This window comes from Brienomyrus brachyistius, unplaced genomic scaffold (genome assembly GCF_023856365.1).
Source record: "Brienomyrus brachyistius isolate T26 unplaced genomic scaffold, BBRACH_0.4 scaffold272, whole genome shotgun sequence".
NCBI classification, from domain to species: Eukaryota; Metazoa; Chordata; class Actinopteri; order Osteoglossiformes; family Mormyridae; genus Brienomyrus; species Brienomyrus brachyistius.
The window spans coordinates 144,575-167,046 of record NW_026042547.1 but is presented as its reverse complement, the minus strand read 5'-3'; the positions used below and the strand labels follow the sequence as shown (position 1 = coordinate 167,046).

The 22,472-nt window shown below is 47.2% G+C and overlaps 1 pseudogene; it reads left to right on the top strand.

Annotated features, from left to right (window-relative positions):
- Window positions 1–19,425: 19,425 nt before the first annotated feature.
- On the top strand, window positions 19,426–22,205 carry LOC125728380 (pantothenate kinase 2, mitochondrial-like; annotated as a pseudogene).
- Window positions 22,206–22,472: the final 267 nt, after the last annotated feature.

Here is a 22,472-nt window from a genome sequence, read left to right as displayed (position 1 = left end):
ACACACAGCACGTCGTTTTAAAAGAAATCACTTAAACTCATTACATTTAACCAACATTTTTAAAGAAGAAAAACTTCAGCTGTATTTACCAGTATTTTATTTCATTGTTAGGTTGAAGAAAGCATTTAACCAGCAAGCTTTTAGGAGGAATTACCTTTAAGTCCGATGGTAGCTAAAAGGCAAAACGAACGAGTCCCGCAGCTCGTCCATATGCAACTGGTCTGTTTGAACAACACAGTATTTTCTTTAAAGCGCCGACTCGTGGGCTGTCAAATTGGAAACAAAATGGCTACCAGCAGAAATTGTTGTCGTGATGCTAACCGATGGCCCCGGATTGTGAGAAGCACGCCACCATCCTGGCAGAATGCATATTAACTCTATATGTTAATCTGGCTTATTTGTAAATAGTATAAAATAATCTATTTCTAATTTAAATAAAAGTCGATCTCTAACACAACAGCCCCAGATTGTTTAGCTAAATTTACCTATGTCTAGATAATCAAAAGGAATAAAGCACTATAACTTGAAAAGATGTATGAGACATTAGTATAAATTTTTAAACAATGACATTTAAGGAATAAAACAATTTAGTTGTATTTTGTTTATTATTAATTTAATAGCTGTAGGAACTAGTGAATGATATTTAGCAATATACATCAAAAACATTTTTAGAACTTTGGTAGAATGAAGCCTTAGTAATTTAAATAATTTAAAGGGTAAAAAACATTAATCGTAGTTATTAACTTAGTATGATGAATGCGCTGTGTGTATGAATGGACAGTAGCCCAAGAATTTAGGCTGCAATGAACTCTTTTTCATTATAGCGCCATACTATACGTGATAGTACAGATAGGCAGTGGGGGTTTTCTTATTGCACTAGCAGCGGGTCGGCGGTGTAGAAGTGGCCAACGGTCACTTTTATTTCAAATAACACCCTATAACAATAACGTTTTTTAAGTAATAAAACTCTTTTTTGCCCAATGTGTTATTTAAAATAAAACATCCTAAGCATTTCGACATGAAGAATCAAGGAATAACGCGAGCGATCCTTTTTAAAATGACTCTCGCTCTCTCTCCATGTCGCACTTGTGCGTAGAGCCACGATCCCCACACAACACTATCTTTTATTGAAAACAGCTGAGGCAAGTAGTTTTATGAATTTTAAAGTGTGTATAAAATAAGTATAAAATGTGTTATAAAGTATATAGCCAATGATAATTAATAAAGAATTTAAGCATAATATCCCACACGTACCACAGCCTATAGTTCCATCCATAGCTCCATCCTGGGGCCTACAAGATAAAAGCAATAATTTTAATGGGGTCACTGGATGCATCAAGCTTTTCTAGCTAGAGAGGAAAGACAGTCTGGCAGTTTTGAATGGTAAAAGAAGTAGTTGTGTATTGTGAACAGTGTATTTTTTTAACAAAATGTCCTATTTTATATCGGTAAAAACACAGCCATCCTGTTTTTAGGGGGATTTATGTGTATTGCATGTCTAGACATGTCGGTCAACTAATGTCCGTGGCAGTGTATAATGGGGCGTCGGCGCAAGAGCTTTTGGAATCGTGAGCAATAAGCTCATGAGAAGGATGCTTCAATGAAACAAAATGGCCGCCGGTTGACAAATTGTTGTATGGTGCAGAGTGACTGTAACATTTCGTTTAACCACTGGTCCTGAGTGTGAGAAGCAGACAGCCAACAGCCTGACAGAAAGCACATTACCTCTATTTGTTAATATGTCTTATTCGTAAATAGTATAAAATAATATATTTCTAATTTAAATAAAAGTCGATCTCTAACACCACAGCTCTGGGGCTCTGGCATAAGACTGGATACCCACTGCGGGCCTGGGGATTGGATGAATTATCTAACTACAATTGTTTAATCAGCGGGATAAAGTGCCATAACTTAAACGGTTGTATGACAAATTAGTATAAATTTTTAAACCAATAAGATTTAATGAATAACACAATTTAGTTGTATTTTATTTGTTTTATTTTAAATAAGATTCACCCAGTTTATTATCAATTTAATAGCTATAGGAACTAGTGAGCGGTATTTACTGTAGCAACATACATCAAAAACATCTTCGAGATTCCAATATGGAAGGTAACCAACAAAGTTTTCAAGCAGATTTCATAAAACAAGACATCGCAAGGAGAGCATTTGATTACGGAGATGGCGCCGTAGTCCCGGATAGGAACTATAGTGAGCCGTATTTAGCTACGTTCAAACATTTTAAAAGCTTTGTTAGACTAATGCCTTAGTTATTTTAATAATTTAAGGGATAAAAAACATTTGTCGTGTTTGTCAATGTGTTATTTTAAGTAAATGCGTTATTTTCTAACAGAAAGAGCCCTGTCATCATGTATTATGTGCGAAATTATATGGTCTAGCATTATATGGACTAGCAACTGTCTCTGGGGGAGCAGCCCTGGATAGGAATTATTAAGTAGCATTTAGTGGCAAGCATCAAAAACACATTTTAAAAAACTTTAACAGAATAAAGCCTTAGTTATTTTAATAAACAAGTTTTTTAAGTAAATCTTTGTTCACGCTCATGTGCACAAACACACATACTGCTGGTCAGGGGGCTTCAGAGTTTAACTTTAGGCCTGTGAAAGTGTAGGACGATGTGTATTCAGACCCCAAAACATACCAATTTAGTTGTTCACTAACTTGTGAAAAATTGTGAAAAACCAGACAAAATAGACTTGTAAATTTTAAAGAAAAGACATTAACGGCTTTTGTTAATGTTTAAAGGTATATAAACAGTCAAACAAAAATGTATTATTTTAAATTAGTATAAAATATAACCTTAACTTTAGACGCAAGATGAACAACTTACACACACACACATACACAGCAAAGTTTTGGACATGCGCACAACCAAGGGTTGGCCTTTAGAGTTTGATAATCAAACTCAGTCAAAAAACACCTGACATATATAATTTACAGTTTTTCTTAAAATGTATAAGAATCACTCCATTATAGCAAAATTTAAAATTAGTATGAGTGTGATAAAAATCATTTAGGCAACAAGATTTGAGGAATAACTGATTGACCAGGCAGACAGAAGTCTGCTTTTCTTATCTCACAAGCCATGGAAAGGTGTGGGGTGTACAACTGTGGATCAGGCAAGGGTGTAAGAATTTAGGATACATTTTTGTTATTTTAAAGAAGGTGGACATGATTATTTCATTACGTTTAATAGAAATTAGTAAGCTGTATTTATCATCATGCATCAAATACACATTTAAAACTTTAAAGAATAAGGCCTTAGTTATTTTAATAAAGACATCCTACAAGGTGCCCCTTGGCCCCAGTTTATATAATCTACAAGCTTGATTTGAGATGCTAGCTGGAGTACTATGTTAAGTTGAAAATGGTAACTGAGATGTAGCCTGCTTGATAGTTAATGAAACGTAGTCCAGATTCAACATTGCCAGCAGTCATCCACTATGCAGTGAGACTACAGACTGACAATAACGACCCCGTTTATTGACTGACATTTTTTAAAATTTTAACAGAATAAAGTTAAAATAAAGCCTTAGTGTGACGCCCGCTCCGTCCGCTCCTCGTGTGTGCCACGCCCCCTAATTACCCACGTGTGATTTCCTGATCGTGCCCAGTCGTGTCTTGTTTCCTGCTGCCTTGTTTCATGTATTTAAGTTCCTGATTTGTACTAACCCGTGTCTGTCATTGATGTTAGTCGGCGTGCCATGTTCCCAAGTCCTCGTCTGTCTAATAAACCCCCGTTTGCCCTGATTCTGCCTGCTCGCCTGCTTCCTGCCCGCTCGCCCTGTCCGTGCGCCTCACCCGCAGACGCCGAGCGTGACAGAATGACAGACCTCAAACAAGCAGCTTCCGTAACTGTGGAGGACTACCGCAGTTACGTCGATCAGCTGCTATTTTGGATCGCCCAGCCCGGCATCCGGGAAGATCCCCCGGCCTGGGATCTCATCAGCTGGAGCTGGGACATCCTGGACCGGCTGTCCCTGGAAAGGGACGCGCACCTCGCGGAGGAGGTGCGCGATAACTTCCAGCGGGTGGCCGAGCTCCGTAAAGAGCGGTGGGTTGCGCCACGCGAACCGGGGACCATCCTCCCGCCGTCTGCTTTCTCGGACAGTGCGCAGCCTACCCCCCTGACGGTGACGCGGAGAAGGAGGAAGAAGCAGACGGTCGCCCGGACGATCGTCCTAGGGGCGTGCGCTCTCGTCCCCGCCTCCTTCCCAGCTGGTGAGCCTGAGGAGCTCCCTCTGCTCTTGCCGCCCACGCAGCCGCCGCCCTCGGACTTTGCTCCCACGCGGCCGCCTACGCCGTTCGCGCGGCTGCCTACGCCGCTCGCGCAGCCGCATGCGCAGCCGCCTGCGCCGCTCGCGCAGCCGCTCCCGTCTTCGCCTGCTGCAGCCGCTCCTGAGGCACCCCCGTTGCAGTCCCCTGCAGTTCCCGGGCGAGCGCCCCCACGACGACGGTCTGCAGTTCCCGGGCGAGCTTCCCCACAGCACTTGCCTGCAGTCCCTGCTCAGGCCGAGCAGGCAACCCCTGTGCCTGCAGTCCCTGCTCAGGCCGAGCAGGCAACCCCTGTGCCTGCAGTCCCTGCTCAGGCCGAGCAGGCAACCCCTGTGCCTGCAGTCCCTGCTCAGGCCGAGCAGGCAACCCCTGTGCCTGCAGTCCCTGCTCAGGCCGAGCAGGCAACCCCTGTGCCTGCAGTCCCTGCTCAGGCCGAGCAGGCAACCCCTGTGCCTGCAGCCCCTGTTCAGCCCGAGCAGCCGCCTTCGCAGTCGCCGCTGCCTCCCCCATGCGCTGCGCCCCAGTCGGAGGTCCCGAGTGAGCCCCTGGCCATCGCCAATCGGTTCTTTGCCCTCCAGGGGCTGTACTGGAGGATGATGGAGGAACCTGCCACACGGGGCTTCCCGGAGGGGGAACAACTAGCCGTGCACCTGGGGCAGGCTTTCGCCGCGTTCTCCCCTACCTCGCCTCTGAGTGACCTTGAGAGGTTGGCCGGGGATCTCCGGAGGCTGATCTCTCTCCGGAGAGCAGTCCCTGCGCCCCCTCTGCAGCCGCCTGCTGCAGCTCCCGGGCAGGCGCCCCCTCTGCAGCCGCCTGCTGCAGCTCCCGGGCGGGCGTCCCCACTGCAGCCGCCTGCTGCAGCTCCCGGGCGGGCGTCCCCACTGCAGCCGCCTGCTGCAGCTCCCGGGCGGGCGTCCCCACTGCAGCCGCCTGCTGCAGCTCCCGGGCGGGCGTCCCCACTGCAGCCGCCTGCTGCAGCTCCCGGGCGGGCGCCCCCACTGCAGCCGCCTGCTGCAGCTCCCGGGCGGGCGCCCCCACTGCAGCCAGCTCCTGTTCCTGACCGTGCTCCTGTTCCTGACCGTGCTCCTGTTCCTGACCGTGCTCCTGTTCCTGCAGAGGCGCCCCCTCTGCAGCCGCCTGCTGCAGCTCCCGGGCAGGCGCCCCCACTGCAGCCAGCTCCTGTTCCTGACCGCGCTCCTGTTCCTGCAGAGGCCCCCCACTGCAGCCACCTGCTGCAGCTCCCGGGCAGGCGCCCCCACTGCAGCCAGCTCCTGTTCCTGACCGTGCTCCTGTTCCTGACCGTGCTCCTGTTCCTGCAGAGGCGCCCCCTCTGCAGCCGCCTGCTGCAGCTCCCGGGCAGGCGCCCCCACTGCAGCCACATGCTGCAGCTCCCGGGCAGGCGCCCCCACTGCAGCCAGCTCCTGTTCCTGACCGCGCTCCTGTTCCTGCAGAGGCGCCCCCTCTGCAGCCGCCTGCTGCAGCTCCCGGGCAGGCGCCCCCACTGCAGCCACCTGCTGTAGCTCCCGGGCAGGCGCCCCCACTGCAGCCAGCTCCTGTTCCTGACCGCGCTCCTGTTCCTGACCCGGCGCCCCCTCCGCCTGCAGCAGCTCCAGAGGCGCCCCCTCCGCCTGCAGCAGCTCCAGAGGCGCCCCCTCCGCCTGCAGCAGCTCCAGTGGCGCCCCCTCTCCCTGCTGCAGCTCCAAGTCCTGTCACCCTAGTCCCTGAGGTGGTCCCAGAGGACTCCATCGTGGATCCTCCCTCTTCAGAGGTGGAGGAGCTTGAATGGGACCCCTCGGGGACCGCACTAGTGACTCCTTCACCCTCATCCCGGCGACATCGACCCCGACCGGGGGTCGGTATGTCTGTCCCGCAGGGGGAGGGGGCACAGACGTCGGACTGGGGTCCCTCCCGCCCTGCCCCCTGGCTCGCCCTCCCTCGCCTGCGCTCTGGCTCGGTTGGCGCCTGCGGGTCCTGGCCCTCCGGGTCGGCTGTCGCCTGCGGGTTCCCCTCCAGTACCTCGTCGCCCCACCTCGCTCCCCCCTCCGGTGCCTGGTCGGCCGCCTGCGGGCTCCCCGACGGCGGCTCCTCGGTTGCCTGCGGGGCCCCTACCTCCGGCCCTCCACCGGACGTCGCCGCCTGCTGCGGCTCCCCCCTCCTCCGGGCCTTCGCCGTGGGCCCCTCCTGCTCCCTCGTCCCCTTCCCCGGTGCTCCCTCCTGCTCCCTCCCTGGCCCCTCCGCAGGTCCCTCGCCCTGCCTCCTCGGCCCCTCCGAGGTCCCCTCCGGCTCCGGCCTCCCGGCCGCCTGCGGCCCCTCCGGCTGCCTCCCGTCGCCCGCTGGGGCTCCCACGGGCTCCCCTTTGTTCCTCCTCCTTCTCTCCCTTCTTTCCTGTCTCTGTCCCGCCTGTCTTTGTTCCTCCTCCTGCCTTTGTTCTGCCCCGCTCTGTTCCTGGTTTCCCGTCGTTCCCTCCCGTCACTCCCGCTCCTTTTGTTCCGCCTGTTCCCTCTGTTTCTCCCTTCCTGGTCTGTCTGTCCGCTTTTCCTGTCCTGTGTGGTGTCCTGTCTTGGCTTCTGCCTCTGTGTCAGTTTTGCCTGTCTGTCTTGTTCCCTGTTCCCCATTGATTTTTTTGCTCTTGTCTTTCAGGTCCTGTTCTGCCTCGTCCCGTCCGTCGCCCCCTTCCTTGGCGCGCCCGGTGTAGCGCGCCTTTGGGGGGGGGTTCTGTGACGCCCGCTCCGTCCGCTCCTCGTGTGTGCCACGCCCCCTAATTACCCACGTGTGATTTCCTGATCGTGCCCAGTCGTGTCTTGTTTCCTGCTGCCTTGTTTCATGTATTTAAGTTCCTGATTTGTACTAACCCGTGTCTGTCATTGATGTTAGTCGGCGTGCCATGTTCCCAAGTCCTCGTCTGTCTAATAAACCCCCGTTTGCCCTGATTCTGCCTGCTCGCCTGCTTCCTGCCCGCTCGCCCTGTCCGTGCGCCTCACCCGCAGACGCCGAGCGTGACACTTAGTTATTTTAATAAATACATTTTTTTCAGTAAATGGTTGTTCGTGCTCATGTGTACAAACACACACACCGGTGGTCAGGGGCTTTAGAGTTTAACTTTAGGTCAGTGAAAGTATAGGACCGCGATGTGTATTCAGACCCCAAAACATACTAACTTAGTCGTTCACAAGTCTTATTGCGAAAAGCCAAACAAAATAAATTTTAAAAGAAATGACATTAACGGCACTTGTTAATGTTTAAAGGTATAAAAAAACTTTAGCCGCTTTTCTTAAATGACCAGAAAAAAAATTGGCTCAACACTATTAATAGTTTATATGAGGATTGGGTCTTTGCAACAGTCAAAATCCTATCAGTCAAGTATAACATGACAAAGAAACATCTGTTTCATTTATATTAAAGCAGACTCTGTGCAAAAGTTGTTTCCTCATTTCTCTAATGGCCACCAGAATTGGATGGTCCTTAAAGACCTTTCATAAGACTTGGGGGGCCCTGTCCTGAGGTTTATCAAAGACAAGGGGCCTCGTGTATAAATGGTGCGTATGCACGAAAATGTTGCATAAGTCCGTTTCCATGCTCACGTCGAGATGTATAAAAACGAAACTTGGCGTACCCCTACGCACATTCTCACGGCAGCTCCACACATGGCGTACGCACGTTTCAACTCGGTTTTGTAAACGGACGGCTCCCAGTGGTAAGTCATTGCTACTGTGGTTTCCCTTTTTAAACTCACAATCATGACGCTGACTTTATCCAATACACCGACATTAATTGCATGTTGTTTACAAATGTACGGCACCTGACTTTTATTCAATTTGTAACACTAAAACGGTGCAGAAAATGACCGAACTATTACAACTGCCATGGCAGCTCTTGCGTTATTGGAAGACGTAGCTTATGGAAGAATTAGAAGAGAGTGCGTATTCAGGGATCATAGTGATTTAGTCAACACCAAGTCGCGCTATGCCAGCTGTATGGGATGGAATAATCCACTTCTCACCCAGATATATAAAATTTCCTTACACTGTGAACATGCAAACATTAAAGCGCAATTTGCAGTGATGTCCGGTTTTCCTAATGTAACTGGAGCCATCGAACGCACTCACATTGCTATAAAGGCACCTTCAGAGAACGAATTTGCTTATGTAACTAGAAAGCACTTTCACTCTATTAACGTACAAATTATGTGCGATTCGAACATTTGTCTCATTAATGCATGGGCGTCACTGCCATTAAATCTGACAGGGATTTGTCCCCCTCACATTTCAGAATTATTCATTTGGATCCCCCCACATTTAACATAAAATATTAGGTTTATGCCAGTGTGTCCCCCCACATTCAAAATGCTTCTAATGCCCCTGAATTAATGTTGTGGCTAGATGAACTGGCTCAACCCATGATTCATTCATTCTCAGAAACAGTAGTGATGGAAACAAACTTGAAAATGGGGTGGTACGTGATGGCAGGCTGATCGGTAAGAAGATTTTCCCCATTGTATAATTTGGTTCAGTATTGTAAGTTTTGTTTGATTTAACCATTTGACAGTTCCTTAGGGAACAGTGGGTGCCCACTGAAGTCGTGGTTTCTCACGAAGCTCACAAACCCCGAGAATGAACAGGAGCTGTGTTATAATAATAATAATAATAATAATAATAATACATTTTATTTATAATGCCCTTTACATCCCAGGATCTCAAAGGGCTACAAGTTAATATAAAGAGAGACAAAATAAATAGTTTAAAAGTAAACAAATTTAAAACTTCTAAGTGGAAGAACCAAAGGTTTTGTTAAAAAGAAAAGTCTTTAGATGCTTTTTAAAACAGTCAGTGGGTTGTGGTGCCCTCAGGAAGTCAGGGAGGGCATTCCATAGGCTTGGAGCAGCAGCACAGAAAGCCCTATCTCCCATAGTCTTCAGATTGGTTCTTGGTTTGTGGAGGAGGTTAGCCTGCGTAGAACGGAGAGAACGTGTTGCGCGTTGTGGGTTGATAAGTTCTTTGAGGTAGGGGGGGAGGCATGTCCATGGACGCATTGGTGTGTAAGAAGCAAAACCTTATACTCAATCCTGGCGGAGACGGGAAGCCAATGAAGTGAGTGGAGAATGGGAGTGATGTGCTCATGTTTTCGCACTCTCATCAGGATCCTTGCTGCAGAGTTTTGAATGTATTGGAGCCTCTGAAGGCTCTTGCTAGGTATCCCAAAGAGAAGTGAATTGCAGTAGTCCAGTCTAGAGGAGATAAAGGCATGGACCAGCTTTTCGGCATCAGATAGGGAGAGAATGGGGCGGAGTTTGGAAATGTTCCGGAGATGGTAGAAGGAGGTCTTACAGAGATGGTTGATATGGGATTCAAAGGTGAGTTGGGGATCCATTTTTACGCCAAGATTTGTGACTGTTGATGAGAGAGAGATATTAGAGCCAGAGAAGATGATACTGGTTATGGGTGATGATTTTATCTGGTGAGGGGTGCCAACCAGAATGGCCTCGGTTTTGGAGCTGTTGAGTTGAAGGAAATTGTGATCCATCCAAACCTTTATCTCCTCCAGACAGACGGTGAGTTGAGATGGGGATGATGGGGATGATGAGAGTGGCGTTGCAGCTGTGGCATTTACATAAAGCTGTGTATCGTCGGCGTAGCAGTGAAAGGAAAATCCATGGCGGCTGATGACCTGACCGAGCGGGGAAAGGTAAAGAATGAAGAGCATGGGGCCAAGAACTGACCCCTGGGGAACGCCACAGGAGACTGTGTGTGGCTTTGAGGTGGAGTCACCCATAGCAAGGTACTCTATCCGGTTTGCGAGGTATGATTGAATCCAGCTGAGGGCAATGTCAGTGAGTCCAAAGGTGGAATGGAGTCGATTTAATAAGATGTCATGGTCAACTGTATCAAATGCAGCAGATATGTCCAGGAGAATAAGCAAGGAGGAAGAGCCAGCATCGGATGACATCAGGAGATCATTTGTGACTCTTACGAGTGCAGTTTCTGTACTGTGGTTTGACCGGAAACCAGATTGGAATTTTTCATAGAGGTTGTTAAGTTTCAGGTGGTTATGCAGCTGGATGGCAACTACTTTCTCAATCACTTTGGATATGAATGGGAGATTGGAGATGGGCCTATAATTGGAAAGGACTTCTGGGTCCAGGTTGTGTTTTTTGAGAAGTGGTCTTATAATGGCTTTTTTTAAGACAGAGGGGATATGACCAGTTTGAAGAGAGTTATTTATAACAGAGGTGATAAGGGGACTTAAGATAGTGATATGGGTCTGCACCAGGGAAGTTGGGAAAGGGTCTAAGGCACAGGTGGAGGGTTTCATCTTCCTGATGATGTTTTGCACCTCTTCTGATGAAGCCAGAGAAAAGCAGTTTAGGCGCTGAGAAATAGCACATGTTGAGGAAATGGTTTGGATCTGAGGACCGGAAAGGGCAGAGCGAATATGTGCAATTTTGGATGTGAAATAATCCATGAAATGGTTGCACTGCTCTGCTGTGGTGCCAGTAAGTGGGAGGAGGGGTTGCAGTTCGAGGAGATGGTTAACAGTGGAGAAAAGCTGTTTGGAATTTCCCGCACTATTTCTGATGGCATCAGAAAAAAATTTCGACCTTGCCTCTATGAGAGATTTCGAATATTTTTGTTGGTGCTCCCGGTAGGCTTGCTTGTGAACGGTAAGGCCAGATGCTTTATAGCGCCGCTCAAGGACCCGACCTGCTGTCTTCATTTTCCGAAGCCCATCTGTGAACCAGGGCGCTGAGCGAGAGAAGGTCACAGCTCTGGTTTTAACAGGGGCATGGTGGTCCAGAAGGCTACTCAGATGGCTGTTATAGTAGTCCACTGCTTCATCAGCTGATGAAAAATTTGTGGAAAGATGCTGAAGGTCTGCTGCCAGGTGTTCTGGGTTGATGTTTTTGAGGTTCCTAAAGCAGATATTGCGTTCAGGCTTGGTGAGGCTAGAAGGAGATGGCAACTCCATAGAAATTACCTTGTGGTCGGAGACACCTAGGTCATACACCTGCAAGTTGGTGAGAGAAGCAGAGTTTGTGATGACCAGGTCCAAGGTGTGCCCCCTGTTGTGTGTAGGGACATCAACAAGTTGTTTTAAATTAAAGCAGTCGAGCAATTGAAGAAATTCAGCAGCAAGGCGACAAGTGGGGGAGTCAACATGGATGTTCAAATCTCCTAAAATGATGACATTGACAGAGGATGTGCAAAAAGTTGTAAGGAGATTAAACATCTCAGAGATGAACGATGAGTTTGGTTTTGGTGGTCGGTAAGTCAGAAGAAATAGCAAGGGGGAAGGGAGCTTACATTTAAATGCAAGGCATTCAAATGAAGAAAGTTCAGGTAGTGGTAATAGAGACAACTCCAACTCGCTGCGGTGGATGACTGACAGGCCGCCACCACGACCAGTACTGCGGGCTTTCTGGAGGTAGCTGTACCCTGTGGGACAGCTCTCATTCAGAGAAAAATAAATATCTGGTTGGTGCCAGGTCTCTGTAATGCACATAAAATCCAAACATTTGTCGATTATATGGTCGTGTATTAGGCAAGATTTGTTAGTAATAGATTGAGCATTAAACAGTTCAATTTTGGAGCTAGATAAAACAGCAGATCTTTGCAATGGCCGAAGCAGTGTGGAATCCACTCCACGTTTTCCATCTGACTCCCGAAGAGTCATAGGAACGCCCAAACTACTTATCCAGTAGGAGACACTGCTCTGATGACGTTTGTGAGGAGCGACAGTTCGCGTGGCCGACCAGAGAGCCGGGATGGTAGAATTAGTCTGTGAGTAAAGGAACTTCCTTCGGGAACTTCTGTGGACATAACGCGGTCGGCGAAGAAGTCCGAGTTGTTTAATAACTGTAACGCACGGTGGGATACATAAACTGTTGAGATTCATCAGCTGGTCGGCGGAGTAACTCAACATAGAGATGAAGGCAGCGGCATAGATGTAGAATGCAGGCAGAATGTTATTTCGCCGCTTGGCTGTTTTGCCGAAGGTATAATATGGATTTTCGGCTATGCAGCGGCGATGGCGATAGCAATGAATAGCAGCAGGCTTTTCCCAGATGCGCTTCTTAATGGCTGGACAAGCAGAATCGCGCCACGGTGGCAGTGGCAATGAAACTGATCTGTCACGCAGATAATAAAAAGAGGCAAAATATTATTTAAAAACTTGCCGTAATTGTATCCTCAACTCTTGTTATTCGGCTTGATTTGACTGGAGAAGCGGCGAACAGACAACGCCAGCGTCCTCCCCAGCGTCTTGCGTCTTGCGTAGTAAACAGAGTGTGTGGAGAGGAGCTGGTTCTGGTCTGATCTGGTTGATCCTCTTGACTACTCCATGTAGGAAACAATACTGCATCCATGGATTCCATCCATCCACCCATCCATTTTCCAAACCGCTTATCCTACTGGGTCGCGGGGGGTCCGGAGCCTATCCCGGAAGCAATAGGCACGAGGCAGGGAACAACCCAGGATGGGGGGGCCAGCGCATTGCAGGGCACACTCACACACCATTCACTCACGCATGCACTCCTATGGGCAATTTCCAATAAGCCTCAGCATGTTTTTGGACTGTGGGGGGAAACTGGAGTACCCGGAGGAAACCCCATAAAGACATGGGGAGAACATGCAAACTCCACACACATGTGACCCAGGAACCCAGGAATAGAAAAAAGTAGTAAATGACTGCATCAGCTACAAACCTGCTTAGCAGTGTTGATGCCATATACAACAACAGGCAAATGAAGGTCCCAATCATCATGATTCTCATTACCATACTTTCTCAAAACACGTTTTAATTAGTCCTTTCATCTTGCACATTTCAGAAGATTACTGCATTATTCATAAAAAGCAAACATATTTTGTTTCATGGCACAACTATCATTACCTGTCCATTTGTCTGAGGATGGTGGGCATTTGAAACTGTATGCATTATGTTTAGTGTCCCAAAAATGTTCTCATTTAGTTGTGGAAAAGTTAAACAGGATTAATAACAGTACTGCTAACAGTGAGTCTTACAGGGAACATTGTTAGACAAACTTAGTAGACATATGTTAAAAAAACTTAAAGTGAGAAGTAATGCAAAAACTGGCAATCAGTGTCCATCTTTAAAAAGAAACTAAACATCCATCCATCCATCATCTCCCGCTTAATCCGGAGTCGGGTCGCGGGGGCAGCAGCCTCAGCAGGGAGACCCAGACTTCCCTCTCCCCGGCCACTTCGTCCAGCTCCTCTGGGGGGACCGCGAGGCGTTCCCAGGCCAGCCGAGAGACATAGTCTCTCCAGCGTGTCCTGGGTCTTCCCCGGGGTCTCCTCCCAGTGGGACATGCCCGGAATACCTCCCCAGGGAGGCGTCCCGGAGGCATCCTGATCAGATGCCCGAGCCACCTCATCTGGCTCCTCTCGATGCGGAGGAGCAGCGGCTCTACTCTGAGTCCCTCCCGAATGACTGAGCTCCTCACCCTATCTCTAAGGGAGAGCCCAGCCACCCTGTGGAGGAAACTCATTTCGGCCGCTTGTACCCGCGATCTCGTTCTTTCGGTCACTACCCAAAGCTCATGACCATAGGTGAGGGTAGGAACGTAGATCGACTGGTAAATCGAGAGCTTCGCCTTTTGGCTCAGCTCTCTCTTCAGCATGACTGCTGACGCCGCACCGATCCGCCTGTCGATCTCCCGCTCCATCGTTCCCCCACTTGTGAACAAGATCCCGAGATACTTAAACTCCTCCACTTGGGGGAGGACCCCATCCCCAACCCGGAGAGAGCACTCTACCCTTTTCCGGCTGAGAACCATGGTCTCGGATTTGGAGGTGCTGATTCTCATCCCAGCCGCTTCGCACTCGGCTGCGAACTGCTCCAGCGAGAGCTGAAGGTCACGGCTCGATGAGGCCAACAGAACCACATCATCCGCAAAAAGCAGAGACCTAATCCTGAGGTCACCGAACCGAACGCCCTCAACGCCCTGGCTGCGCCTAGAAATTCTGTCCATAAAAACTAGGAACAGAATCGGTGACAAAGGGCAGCCCTGACGGAGTCCAACCCTCACCGGAAACGAGTCCGACTTATTGCCGCCCATGCGGACCAAACTCTGGCACCGGTCATACAGGGACCGAACCGCCCTTAAAAGGGAGCCCGGTACCCCATACTCCCGGAGCACTCCCCACAGGACCCCACGAGGGACACGGTCGAATGCCTTTTCCAAGTCCACAAAACACATGTAGACTGGTCGGGCAAACTCCCATGAACCCTCCAGAACCCTGCTGAGAGTATAGAGCTGGTCCACTGTTCCACGGCCAAGGCGAAAACCACACTGCTCCTCCTGAATCCGAGGTTCGACAATCCGGCGGACCCTCCTTTCCAGGACCCCCGAATAGACCTTACCAGGGAGGCTGAGGAGTGTGATCCCCCTGTAGTTGGAGCACACCCTCCGGTCCCCTTTCTTAAAGAGGGGGACCACCACCCCGGTCTGCCAATCCAGAGGCACTGCCCCCGATGTCCACGCGATGCTGCAGATGCGTGTCAGCCACGACAGCCCCGCAGCATCCAGAGCCTTGAGGAACTCTGGGCGAATCTCGTCCACCCCCGGGGCCCAGCCACCGAGGAGCTTTTTGACCACCTCAGCGACCTCCACCCCCGAGATAGGCGAGTCCACCCCCAAGTCCCCACACTCTGCTTCCATGTTGGAAGGCGTGTCGGTGGGATTGAGGAGGTCTTCGAAGTACTCCCTCCACCGACCCAAAACGTCCCGAGCTGAGGTCAGCAGCGCACCATCCCCACCATAAATAGTGTTGATGCTGCACCGCTTTCCCGCCCGGAGCCGCCGGATGGTGGACCAGAATTTCCTCGAAGCCGTCCGGAAGTCGTTCTCCATGGCCTCATGAAACTAAACAGGAGAAACTAAACAAAAACATTTAAATAGGATAAAATATTTCTTTCCCTGGTACCTCATTGACAAACTATTTCCTTGGTTTTCTTTGATTTTTCTGATAAGACCAAATGTGTACAGCTTTCCGATTATAGCTGCAGAAACTTCAGATGCAGACTTAGACTTCAAGGGCTCAACCACGACCAACTTTGTGATTAAATCTCTCATGGTTAAAACATATTTATTGCACCTTGCAGTTTCACGAAGTGGGCCGATGAGGTCCAAGCCCACAACTGTCCAGGCTTCTTTAACCTGATGTAATATTATTAGCTCAATACAGCATATATTTTAAGTGATGCTGCAATAAATGTTACATGGCACACCTTAATAGAATTTAGGACTGGCGCCACTGTCTTGATTGGGTCGTTAATTTGACAGTAATGACAGCATCTCACTTTGAGTAAGAAATATAGGAAATTTTAATTAGTACCACAAATGAACCTAACAAGATGTAAACCATTTGGAGGAAAAGCACAACTTGAAGTTTAGTGCATATATTAATTGTAAGATGATTATACCACCAAACAAAACAAGCAATCCAGAATTGTTCATGTTGAAATATTAAGACACATGTAAAATAATGGTTTTGGGGAAAACAAAAAGATTTACTGATTGCATAACAATACAGCCTTCACAACTCACCCAGTCTGTCACGTCTTTCTTCAGTGTTGGCCAAAAGTAACTAGCAATAATCCTGTCTCTGATCCCTATTACACCATGATGGTTGCCAGTTCCAGGCTTATTGTGGCACTGCGTTACAGCTGACCTCTTTTCCTCTTCAGTTAAGAGAACAAGGTGCATGTACTGCTTGGCTGGGCCAGTGTAAAACAGCTGTTCATCTGTCATAAATATCATCATTGACATAAAAAAGAATTTTGGTGAAACTGCATTAGCAGCTTAGAAGCTTTAAATAAACTTTTTTGACATGGATACCATAGGGATAGAATATCCTACATCTGTATTTATAATAAATTGATATGCATCCTTTATCCATGTTGAGCTCAGATACTTTAACAGAAAAAACCGTTAACGCGCATAATATAATATATACATGCATAGCAAAACAGAATGTGGGTTTGCTTTAAATAATTGCATTTCACTGCATATTACTGCATTTCATCAAGATTTGGTTGTACTGAGATGCAGACACTTATGCAGGGCTAAAATAAATAATAATGATAAAAGTTAATAATCGACATGAAACCCACTTTAATTTTTAGGCACTTAATAAAGGATTCTAAAGAATTGCATAGCAATTCATTAGTTAACACGGTTGACTCCACAGTGATAAAGATGGCAAAAGACATTTTCAATATTAAAAATTTAAATAACCTAAATTTTGGATGGATCGATGTCGAATTTGACACAGCTGCACGAACACCAGTACTTTTATCCAGGAACTTCTATGCAAGAAAACTATACTGTGACGATCGGCGTCTGTAGGTGAGGCGCACGGGTGCGGTGACGAGCGGAGAGGCAAGCGACCAGGCAGAAGTAGGGTAAACGGGGATGTATTATGATGACAAGGACTGGGGAACATGACACGCCAACGACCATCACCACCCACAAGGGCTACAACATCAATGACGGACACCGCTAACACGTAAGACCAGGACTTAAAACCAGACAAGACTAATCAAAGTAATCCGATACAGCGGGGTACAATCAGGGAAATACACGTGGGAAGGCAGGGGGCGTGGCACACACGAGGAGCGGACGAGCCGGGCATGACAGAGCCCCCCCCCAAAGGCGCGCTTCACCGGGCGTGCCCAGGAGGAGGCGACGAACGGGACGAGGGGACCAAGACCTGAAAAACAAAACCCAAAACCAAGAACAAGAGACCGGGAATTAAACAGAGAGACAGAACAGGCACAAAGACAAGACCAGGGACAAAACCTGACAGAGGACGGGGAACACGGACCGACAGATAAAGAGAGGGGACACAGAAGGAACAGGCGGGACACAAGGGCCAGGAGTGAACGGAGGGCACAGAGGAGGACGGGTAGCAAAGACAGGAGGAACAGAGCCAGAGGGAGCAGAGAGAGGTGGGACAAAGGTGGAAGGAGGAGAGAGGACCAAAGGGACAAAGGGAGGAGCGAAGGGAGACAAGGAGGGGGAAAAGAGGGGAGCCCGAGGGAACGCAGGCGACCGGGAGGCCGGAGCCGGAGGGGCCCGTGGAGGGGCTGAGGAGACAGGGCGAGGGGCCCGTGGAGGGGCCAGGGAGGGAGCAGGAGGGAGCACCGGAGGCGGGGACGAAGGAGCCGGAGGGACCTCCGGCGAAGGCAAGGCGAGCGGGGGAGCCGCCGCAGGCGGCGACGTCTTCCGACGAGCCAGAGCGGGTGGGACTGCAGGCGAGGGAGGAGTCGCCGTCGGGGGGCCCGCCAGCGACCGAGCAATAACCGGAGGGGGAACCGAGGCCAGGCGGCGAGGCCGCGGAGAAAATCCGAAGCATTCTAGGTGTTAATTTAGTTCTCAATAGTATGATGTGTTGGAAACATCTACTACATTCTCTATTCGAGTAATTCATTCTGGATATATCAAACACATTTACACAATGATCATTTATAGTCTTTGCATATGCAACAGTTATATTTAATTGAAACATTTATTCAAAAGGGCACAACCCGAAGGAAAACTGGTAAAAAATGTCTCCCGTAGACTTACATTGGGCTGTTGTACTCTGTACTCCATTACTCTGCTCATCAATTCCCTTTCTAGTCACCTTCTTCATGTCAGCTTTCTCTAACTTTCAAATTCTCTGGCCTCCCTTACATCGTTTTTCCTTCTTTCTTCCATGCCATGTCTATGTCTTCCATTCTAGCCATCTTCTCCCCATATGCTTCCTTCTGTCTGTCTGTCTGTCTGTCTGTTTGGACTATAGTCACAATGTAAAACGTAATTCACAACACCATTACATTAAAAATACCTCTTGGCTGCATTAAACATGTTGCCATTAATCAGAAAGGATTTTCACCAGTTTACATCAATATCAATTGCTTACAGAACACAAAATTCTTTTACCCCAATTTAATTCAAAATTCAACAGGTTGCCATTTGTGCTATAATACTGGCATCTAGTGGACACTTAGCTGAACATACCACATCAAATGAATGTCAAGTATGATGTTGTACATCGGCAACATTTTTCTCTCAAAGAGTAACCAGTAGCCTACAAAAATTCTGATGTTATACATATTTCCAAGCATGTGCAATATACAGGGGGCCCTTGGATTACGACACAATTCCGTTCCTACGACAGTGACGTGACCCGAATTTTTTTGATATCCTTACAATGTCGAATTTCACTTACATCGTGATGGCTTTCCTCTGCACAAATGGTACACTTGCGCTTTTAACAGTCTAAATTGGCGTAGGTAAGCATACTGGGGGACACAAACTCCCTCAGTGATATGCCGCGTTACTGTGTATTCTTGTGCCTCACGCAACTAAACTAGCAGCGAACAACCCAGGATGAGGCGGCAACCCATCGCAGAGCACACTTACGCACCATTTACTCACACATGCTTTCAAAATACATGTAAAGTTGCCAATTTTTTATATTTAAATATGTGTGAAACAGATTGCAGACATATATGGGAAATACACACAACCAGTCAAAAGTTTTTGGACAGCGCAGGTTTTTACCTCTTTTACATTTATTTCATAAACTGCACATTTTTTATTCTTGTTAAGCATTGGAAAGTTGAGTGAACATCTATAATTTAAAATATGTCAAGTAAAACAAGTTTCCTTTACAACATGGAAATGGTTTATAACAGTGCATGTCTGATATCCTGTTAACTGGTTGAGTGGTGATGACACAGTCAAATTCTAGGCTGTCTTTAATTAATGTGATGTAAGAGATGCCTGTCCAGACTGATTTAAGATAGATAAATAAACCATTCGCATCTGCTTATCCTGTATGTGTGATGATACATTGACTTGGGTAAGTGCTGTTTATTACCTAGAGAAACTTAAACCGCCAGGTAATCAGTAGCACCACATTTCCCCTGATTGTTCCCCTGTTTTCATGTCATCAGTTACCGACCTAACTTTACCTGATGATTTTTATGTGTTTTATGTTCACATTGTGACATTTCCTATTGTCATTTGAAGTGCTGTGGTCTCTGCAGTCGGTACTGAATAAGCAGTGTGCTGAATAAGCAGGAAAATGGATGGATGGATAAATTGTTTAAACGTCTTTAGTTATGCTATTCATAAGATTTGTACATATCAAACAGGAGAGTAATTACTTCCCTTTTTTTCTTGCTAAAGCATTTCCCTGGTTCGGAATAGACATTGGTGGGACCCTTGTGAAACTAGTGTACTTCGAACCAGAGGAGGAACAGGCAGAAGCGGAGAACCTGAAGAACATCCGCTCCTGTCTGACCTCTAATGTGGCTTATGGCTCCACCGGCATCCGAGATGTGCAGCTGGAAGTGAAGGGTCTGGAGCTGTGTGGCCGAATGGGGAACCTCCATTTTATTCGTTTCCCCACCCAAGACCTGACTACCTTCCTGCAAATGACCCGTGACAAGCAGTTCTCCGGGCTCCATACCACACTCTGTGCCACAAGTGGTGGGGCCCACAAGTTTGAGGCTGATTTCTGAACGGTGAGTTCTGTTGATGTTACATTTCATTACAATATAATGCAATTCACTTTGTCTTTGAAAATGGGAAATTTCCAGAGGAAATCACAAATCCTATTATGAGCTTTTTTTCCCCGTAACCCCTTCAGATTGCTGGTCTACAGCTCGTACCACTGGATGAGTTGGATTGTGTCATCCGTGGGGTCCTGTTCATGAACTCCAGTGGACCCTCCGAGTGTTTCTACTTGGAAAATCCTACTCCTCCAGAGCAGTGCTTCCTCAAAGCATACCAACTGGAGAACCCTTTCCCATTCCTACTAGTCAACATCGGATCTTGGGTCAGCATTCTGGCAGTCTATTCCAGAGACAATTTTAGACGTGTCACTGGAACAAGGTGAGCTAGGCTCTGATGATAATTTTCAAATCTTCTAAAGCTAATATTGATATAACAGTTTGAAACTGTCTGGCTTTCAGTCTTGGTGGAGGAACTTTCCACGGACTGTGCTGTTTGCTGACGGGTTGCTCCATGTTTGAGGAAGCACTGGAGATGGCCTCACATGGGGACAGCACACGGGTGGACAAGCTTGTGCAGGACATTTATAGGGGAGACTATGAGAGGTTTGGTCTCCCAGGCTGGACTGTGGCCTCCAGGTAGGATGTAGTCATATAATATTTAAGTCAGCCTAGAATGAGCTGCATCCCCGGTCCTGAATCAAGGCTTAAAATTGTGCTTAAACAATGTAATACTGTAAAAAGTCACTACAGCAAGGAAGGATGTCTGGAGGTGGTGGGTGCTGAGTAATCTGAAAAGCAGCTGGCATGCAGTAACCCTCAGTCATGTTTAAACCTAGAATTTAATGATCAGTGTTGACACACCACTGCACAACAACGGGATGTGTCCTCCGCATTTAACCCATATATATATGTGACAATGTGACATAGCAGGGGGCAGCTAATTCAGTGCCCAGGGTGCAGTGCTTGGGGGCGGTACCTTGCTCAGGGTATCTCAGTGGTGCCTTGTTGGTCGGGGATTCAAACCTGCAATCTTTCAATTACAAGTGCACTTCCCTAACCATTAAGCCACCACTGCCCAGAGGTGTTAGCAATAATCTGCATGATACTGATGCTGCAGGAATAACCAAGACATGTCAGAGAAGAAAAAAATAGGGTTTATTTACTATGGATAAATTATTTATCTTTGTTTCAGTTTTGGAAACATGATTTCCAAGGAGCAGCCCGATTCAGTGTCCAAAGAAGATCTGGCCAGAGCAGCATTAGTTGCCGTCACAAATAACATCGGTTCCATCACCAGGATGTGTGCCCGGAATGAGGTAAACCTTTGTCAGGACTTACACACACCGTGCCTGTGTGCTCCGTTCACATATGATTCACATACCTGATGCAGAATGGGACGAACCGTATTACTAAAGAAATTTGCCACTATGTTGAGCAAAACCATATCCCCAGAACAAAGACAGAATTCTGGCTTTTCCCTAATAAACAGCGTTGCCCTCTATTCTGTCAAGATATTAAAAGTTTCTTACAGTTTTTTATGTCTAACAAGCATCAGAATGCAGTTACTCTCTGGTGTCTCCCATGATTTAAAACCCAAACTCCAATAGTAGTAAAAGCCTTTCCTTCATGCTGTTCAGTGACCACCGGGGCAACAAGTATATTTTTGTTTTAAACGGGGGAATTTGTTTAAAACTGCTTGCTAACTGCTTTCTTTATTCTTTGAAGAACATAGAGAGAGTGGTGTTCGTGGGCAACTTCCTGAGAGGCAACATGCTGTCCATGAATCTCCTGGCCTACTCAATGGAATACTGGTCTGCTGGAAAGGTTAAAGCGCTGTTTCTTCAGCATGAGGTATGAGTCATTTTAACCTCAAGCCTCCCTTGACGTCTTGAATGTTAATGAATGTTAATGGCTGCTAGCTTATGAACTTTTCCTATAAGCTGCTAAAGAATCAGCCATTTTGTTGATGTGGTTGATGCACAGTTTTTATTTCCGTTATTTATGATTTTTTTTCTCATAAAGCAGTTATTTATTTGCTATGAGCACCACAAAATGAATGTATACTGTTTATAATGTGCATAATGGTTTTTATTTTTTTACAGGGCTACTTCAGAGTTGTCGGGTCACTGCTGGAACTTTTAAAATCCTCCTAAGCCCAGAAGTATAAATGACCAGAGTGATATAAAATTCTACTGCCCTCCTGTACCTCTGTGACTACATCTTTGCCATGTGATCAGGTAGTGTACTCTATGGTCTAATTCAGATACTATGCATTCTGTTTTCATTTTTGTCTTCTAACTAAGCTTTTCTTTCTAGTGTAGGTAATGGAGAAGAAGAGAAACAGATCCAAGAAGTTTGTTTTATAATAAAAACCTTTAAAAATATTCATGAGAGTGTGTTTCCTGACCTATTCCTGAATAAACTAAGCTTATTTCCTGAAGGAAGATTAGAGCTAGTTCAGGGGGGTATTCCATGAAAGTAGCTAAAGAAGGCCCTACTCCCCCGAAAAAGTGAGACTCAAACTAGCACCATCTCCCAATTAAGCCTGAAGTCATTCCATTAACGCAGAACGAGACTTTTCTAATCAAGGCTACTTCAAGACAGACTTGCATAGTCTCACTTAGTGCACGTACCCGAGATATTTAGGTGGT